This window comes from Plecotus auritus (genome assembly GCF_963455305.1).
Source record: "Plecotus auritus genome assembly, chromosome: 3".
NCBI classification, from domain to species: domain Eukaryota; kingdom Metazoa; phylum Chordata; class Mammalia; order Chiroptera; family Vespertilionidae; genus Plecotus; species Plecotus auritus.
In genome coordinates this window covers 122,574,348-122,581,727 of record NC_137772.1, presented here as the reverse complement: position 1 = coordinate 122,581,727, position 7,380 = coordinate 122,574,348, and the positions used below count along the sequence as shown (strand labels likewise).

The following is a 7,380-nucleotide window of genomic DNA, read 5'->3' as shown; positions in this document are numbered from 1 at the left end:
GGGTTGACTTCAGTGCATCTGAGGTTACTGTCAAGTGTAGGCTAAAAAAAAAGTGAATTTTGGGGTTTGTGAAAGGGAAATCACCTTATCATTGTTTTTTCTTTTGAAGAAACATATCTTTTGTAATACTTTTCCCCCTCTAGCAACATATATTTTTTGAAGCATTTCCCATATGCATTATATACTTATATAAAGAGGTGGGGGGAACATTTTTTTGTTTGGGGCTGTGCATCCATTAACCTTGCTAACAGTTTCAAAAAGCCAAACAGGATACCCAGACCTGACAAAGGTAGGACTATGTAGGACTCTCTCCTTAAGGTTCTGAGTTAGGACTGCATCAGATTATTTTTTAAGTATCTCCAGTGGCTTTGCATTTTGCAATTTAGTAAAATAGAGAAAAAGGAGAGTACTTACTAAGGACAGCTCTATAACTTAATGGTAATGAATGTTCACACACCACCACGCTTTGGAAATTTGAATATTTCATCAATTTCAGATATTCTGATATTTTTTTCCAATTTGAATGTGGACAGAGACTGGTGATTTAACCTTCTGAGCACAGAGCAAGGCTCAGAGGCACACTCTGAGAAGGTTTCCTGTATGGGCAGCACTTTGCAGCTTTCTTTCTTTTTTATTTTATTTTTTAATTTCTTTATTGATTAAGTTATTACATACGTGTCCTCATCCCCCCATTAGTCCCCCCCCCACCTCCCCACTCATGCCCTCACCCCCCTGTTGTCTGTATCCTTTGGTTAGGCCTACATGCATGCATACAAGTCCTTTGGTTGATCTCTCCCCCTTACCCTCACCCTCCCCTACCTTCCTCTGAGGTTTGACGGTCTGATCGATGTTTCTCTGTCTCTGGATCTGTTTTTGTTCATCAGTTTGTGTTGTTCATTATATTCCATAAATGATTGAGATCATGTGATATTTATCCTTCTCTGACTGGCTTATTTCACTTAGCATAATGCTTTCTGACCCAAATGTTTTCATACAAAATCACACAGAGTAGAGTTGCAACTCGAGAGGGAACAACCGGACTGTTTTGGCTGCCATTTCCTCAAGTCACCGCTGTTTCAGGGGGGAACCATTTTGTCAATGAGCTCCCTCAGTTTGTCAATGGGCAAAGGGTTCATTCATCCCTGTGTACCCCACAGGGACCCTGCTCTGTGCCAGACAGTGTTCTGTTTCCCTGAGCAGACAGCTCTAGTTCCTGCCCCCAGGGAGGGAAAGAGCAGTGGGAGCAGATGAGGTCAGCAGGAAGCTGCAAGGACCTCTCTGGGAGGCAGCAGTGTGGGTGGTAGGCAGACAGTGCTGGTTCAGCTCTGTGCAGGATTTTCCCCCCAGCCCTTCCCCATGGAACCATCAACGCAGCTGAGGAGTGTCCTGGCCAGGGAGCCAGAGCCTTCTCACTGCCTGCAAAGAGGACTGAGCTTAGCCTGGAGGTTGGTTGGCCTTCACTCTGAGCTGCTCCCTCTCAGTTCAGAGCTGGTGAGGCAGGCAGTTGAGGGAGTTTTTGAAGTGTCTCCTGTTGTAAGAACAGTTTCTTCATCTCTCCTAAGGAAGATGCACCAGGCCCTGGCCCTGGGCTGTTGAGTGGGTGCTGGGCTTCTCTGTAATGACATAGTGCACCCTGAGCAGAGATGGTGAGATTTTAATTATTTTTGGTAGATGAGATTAAGAAGTTCTTTGGTACAAATCGGGAGGAGGGATTATAGATGGCCTAATGTCTAAGTCTTAACCACAATCTCCAGGCCATTTAAGCTAGATAAAGATAGAACACTGTGGTGTCACAGAGTTCCACCAACTGATGAGTGGGATGGAGGCTTCCTGGAGGGGGAGATACAAATATGGCCAAGCCAGAGCTATTGTTTTGGGCTGGAGACTTTTTTGTGCTGGGCAGACCCCACATGGCCCCCACCTCAGTCTCTGTCCCTCCCCTGTTCCCCTGTGATCTTCAGCAACTTGGGAGCAGAGTGACCTTGTACAGTGCTGCCCTACCTAGTGTTTAGGGAAAGGACAAACTAAAGCCACAGAAAGAGCCCTTGTCACCACTTGGGTGGCTCAGGACAAGCGTGCACCTTTGTGAGGCACAGGCATGAGGCCTTTTTGTCTGTAACTGTTAAACATGCCATGTAGGAGAACAAGAATAATTCCAATGACTTGGGAGACAGCATCTCTGCTTGTTTTCTCTGTGAGTTTCTAGGCAAACACAAAAGTCCAAATGTATGTCCCAGAGTCTCTCTTTGTAATTCTAATCAACCTCCATGTAGCAGCCATAGATCTACCTTACAGGATTTGGAAAATATGCAAAAACTGTGCTTCCTCCCTTGTCCACAAAACATTATTCCAAACCCTTCCTGTTTGTTTTAAGAAATATTTACATGTTGTGGCGAGGCACTGTACACGTTGTCTTTGTCCCAAGACAAGTCCCTGTTTGTCCATGCTGGTGTGTGGGGGGCTCTGTGCCTTGCTGTACAGTGTGAGCTCATATTCTGGAGAAACCAGGGTGCGGCCACCTGGTGGAACTTCCTCCTCTGCCTCTCAAACGTCCTTTAGTCATCAAGATCTTTGAACATGTGGCTCTCTTCCAGCTTGATCCAGCAGAACAAGTCTGAAATATATCATTGTAAGAAAGCAAGGCCAGAATTACCAGCGCCTACTTTCCTAGGGAGGATAGAGAGAGGCATTTCCTATGAAAAGCATCCAGTGAACCTTCAATTTCTCCTGCCCAAGTGCCAGCAGCTTTGACATGGAGCAAAGGTGGGTCACAGATTTGGAGGAGAGGGTGAGCCTAACTGGTGACAGCAGGGAAAAGATTTTCTCCAGCAGGAGAGCTGTTCCCTCAGTCCCGCTGGTAGTAGGGAAGGTGGTAGGAGTTAACATCATCCTCTCTCCTCTAAGAGTGACAACCTCCTCAATCAAGTCTCTTCTTACTTTGAAGCCAAGAAGGGTCATAACGGTTTGTGAGAATTGTGATGGGAGGGAAATAGAGTGGTAGCAACTACCTATCTTTTGATGCCTTTCCTGCTACTCCCACCCAAATGCACACACTCACATTGTGAGCCTCATGAGCCTCCATATCAGAAGACCTCACAACTCAACCTGGGCTCTAGCAACAGGATTAGGGACTCAGAAAGTTCTCCAGTACAGAAATCTTCTTCACACATCCTCAACAGCTCCTCCTGGGATACTGCTGTAGTGGAGAGTTTCCATCCACTGAGCGTGCCCTGCCCATTATCAGGTGAAGTGAAACTTTGCTCTGTGTCAAACACAGTCCTTTGTGCTGGTTATTATTTTCTCATTTAATCCTTGCATCCTATGAAATATATACTATTAGAGGCCCGGTGCACAAAATTCATGCTTGGGTGGGGGGTGTCCCTCAGCCCAGCCTGCACCCTGTCCAATCTGGGACCCCTGGATTGTAGACAATCCAGGACTGCTGGCTCCCAACTGCTCGCTTGCCTGCCTTCCTGATTGCCCCTAACCACTTCTGCCTGCTAGCCTGATCACCCCCTAATCACTCCCCTGCCAGCCTGTTTGCCCCTAACAACCCTCCCCTGCAGGCCTGGTCACCCCTAACTGCCCTCCCCTGCAGGCCTGGTCCCTCCCAACTTCTCTCCTCTGCCGGCCTGGTCACCCCCAACTGCTCTCCCCTGCTGGCCTGATCGCCCACAACTGCCCTCCCTTGCAGACCTGATTCCTCCCAATTGCCCTCCCCTGTGGGCCATCTTGTGGTGGTCATCTTGTGTCCACATGGGGGCAGTCATCTTTGACCACATGGGGGCAGCCATCTTGTGTGTTGTAGTGATGGTCAATTTGCATATTATTCTTTTATTAGATAGGATTAGATAGGATAGAGACCTGGTGCACGGGTGGGGGCCAGCTGGTTTGCCCTGAAGGGTGTCCCGGATCAGGGTGGGGTTCCCTTGGGGCGTGGGGTGGCCTGGGCGAGGGGCCTGTGGTGGTTTGCAGGCCAGCCACACCCACTGGCAACCAAGCAGAGGCCCTGGTATCTGGGATTTATTTATCTTCTATAATTGAAACTTTGTAGCCTTGAGCGGAGGCCAAGGCAGGCCAGGGCAGGTGGAAAGTTTGGCTTCCTCCATTGCTGGGGAAACCCAAGCCTCCTGCTCTCTCCAGCTCCATGGCTGCCAACATTTTTGTTGGGATTTCTTTATCTTCTATAATTGAAACTTTGTAGCCATGAGCGGAGGCCTGGGCAGGCCAGGGCAGGCGGAAAGCTTGGCTTCCTCTATTGCCGGGGAAACCCAAGCCTCCTGCTCTCTCCTTGGCCGCAGCCATCTTGGTTGGGTTAATTTGCATACTCTCTCCTGATTGGCTGGTGGGCGTGGCTTGTGGGTGTAGCAGAGGTACGGTCAATTTGCATATTACTCTTTTATTAGATAGGGTTGGTATTCCTATTTTACAAATAAGCAAAGTGGGTCTTAGAGAGGGTAGACCATTGGTTGGAGGTTCTAGAGTCAGTAGTGGTGAAGCTGGGATTCAAACTTCCTCTAGAGTGTAGACACTTACACCATGTATATTGCCTCACATTCATTTATTCAAGAAATCATTACCCAGGAAGTGCTTTCTAATTTTTTTATTTATTGATTGATTGAGAGAAAGAGAGAGATTTGTTGTTTCACTTATTTATGCATTCATTGGTTGATTCTTGTTTGTGTTCTGACTGGGGATTGAACCTGCAACCTTGGCATATTGGGGCCAATTGAGCTACCCAGCCAGGGCAGGAAGTTCTTTCTAATATTGAGGTGAAATCTGCCCTACAACTTCTATCCATCAGCCCTGTTTCTGTCCTCTGAAAAAACTTAGACTCCGCCTTCTGCTTCTGTGTTTACAAAATCAGCTGTACCAATCCTTCAACAAATCATTTATCACAGGTCTTTGTTTCCAGAGTCCCTTGTCATTGCCCAATCTTTCTACCTTGCCATGTTCTTCCCAAAATGCAGATAGTTGTCTCCTGTGCAGGCAAACTGTTCCTGAGATCCAGACATCAATTCTACTAAAATAATCAACATATGGAATATTCTTTCAAAGACTTGCATGGCATTGCTGGTTCATAACTTTGCAGTTAACTAAAATCTCATGATTTTTCCTTATGATCTGAAAAAAGTATTTAACTTTTCTGACACTCAGTTTCCTTATTCATAATTCCCATGTGTGGTGATTGTAGGTATTGCATGAAATAAAATAGGTAAGGCAGCTATCAGTGACCAGTGTGTGGTTGATTCTCAGGAATGGTTTGCAGCCTTTTCTCTCTGATTCTCTATCTGTTTCTCTCTGGTTTGGCCCGATGTTAGTAGCTGGTCAAGATAAGTGTGTTAATGGTCTTTGTGTGCACAGTTTCTGCAACATAGTTGAGGATAACAAAGGGTTGGGGTTAGAGTGGGCAAAGGTAGCCCAACTCTTTCAAGTCTAGCTTAGAAGGAAGGAGAGGTAGATCTACTGGAAGATTGGATTGAGACAGGCTTGTTTTTTCTTTTGTTTTAAGAGTAGGAAAGATCTGAATATGTTTCTAGGGTAAAGAGAAGGAGGGGGGAAAAAAAGCTTGAAGGTTCAAAAAATAAGCAAAACACCAATGAAACAAAAACCTGGAGAGGTGGCAGGAAAAGGGTCAAGGTCACAGGTAGAGGGCAAGCCTTTGGAAACAGGAAGAGGCTTGTTTTCTGAGCAAGGAGAGGAAGAAGGGCAGAGTCAGGGAAGTAGAATCAAGTTGTGATGCTGGTTGCAGAAATAACCTCTGACTTTCTTAATACTGTCCCAGTTTCCATGTTCAGAGGCCAGGATGTCACCTTAAATTATGGAAAGACAATGATTAGAATATTCTACTGGATTTTGTACTACGAAGAGACATTCAGAATGGACAGAAGTGTGCTTAAACCCTGTGTAGCTGAGGGAATCCATGCAGTGAGCATCTGTGTGACAGTGAGAGGAAAACACATCCACATAGGCCCAGCTGGATCTGATCTTCAACTTTACTGAGCCTAGTGTAGTGACTCTGACATCGTTATTTAGCCTCCCTGAGGCACAATGTCCTTATCTACAAAGTGGGAACAGCACTGGCCCAATAAGGGAACCTATATTCCATGCCTACCAGAGTGCCTGCAATATGGTAGATTCCCCTTCATACAAGTCAGCCCTGGAGATGGGCTCAAAATGAGCCCGTTCTTGGGGGAAGAAATGCACTTTTGCCAAGCAGAAAACCATAAAGGCTTTTATTCAAATATAAGGCATATTTTACATACCTTTCTGAGACTGAAAAGAAGTTGATGAAAGAGAGCCTTGTGGATGGATTCATGACTATCTCACTTTCCACCCCCCTTTTCAATCTTGAAATAGGAGTAAAGGAATAAAATAGAGGGAAGGGAGAAAAAGAGAGACCTTCACTCCCTGCTCCCAACACCCAATGTATAGACAAACCCTCTGGATTCTGTCTCCTCCACAGCATCTCTTACATCCCACAGCCATCACCCTAATTGGCTCTCTCCCATTTTCTCCTCACTCTTCTCCATGGTCTCCACACTAAAAACAGGGTTGCTTTCTGATTACACCATGGCTCAGCTTACACTCGTCAATAACGCCTCTTTGTTCTCGAGGTGGAAATAAATTCCAAATTTATTAACTTGGTTCTCATCAAGGTCTCAGTGACGCTGTTAAATCCAGTGGATATTTGTCAACCATCTTCTTCAAGCCTTGGCTTACTGTTTCCTCACTGAGGTTCACTCTGTCCAATCTGTAGGGCTCTTCCAATGGCCTTGTACCACGCTCTGCCTTCTCTTTGTCCATAGCTCCACACACAGTGTAATTGTAATAGATGTATTTTGTTTGCTTGTATGGTCTGTCTCATCCTATTCTATCCTTGCCAGAACATAAGTTCCCTAGGCCAAGACTCTTTGTGTGTTTTGTTCCAGAATGCAAGCTAAGTGTCTGGCTCATGGCAAGTGATAATAGATACATGTCATTGAAAGAACAATTTACCACCTATCTCTCTGGCCTCATTTATAATTCAACCAGGTTCTATTCCCACTTCCCACTCCTCATCATAAGATAGACATACTGAACCAAGGATAGTTCTTGCTTCCAGACCTTTGCATATTCCATTCCACTCGAGTAGAATGATTTCCCCTATTGTCACCTGCCCCTCCATCTCCTTAGCTAATTCATACTTGTTCTTTAGACTTTATTCTAGGTGTCACTTCCTCTAGGAATCCTTCCATGACCCGAACACTGAATTAGGTTGCCTCCTTTGTTCCGCTATAGCACTGTGTTCTCACTCAATCTCATCTTAGTATGAATCACTGTAAGCTAATTTCGGCTCTACTTCTTTGTCTATTTCTTTCAACTGTAAGGTCATTGAAA

General features: G+C 45.6%; 1 protein-coding gene across 1 annotated transcript in view; it reads left to right on the top strand.

Annotated features, from left to right (window-relative positions):
* The window catches only part of ALOX5AP (arachidonate 5-lipoxygenase activating protein), a 39,126-nt gene that overhangs the window by 514 nt on the left and 31,232 nt on the right, over positions 1-7,380 (top strand). The gene's annotated exons all lie outside the window — the stretch shown is intronic.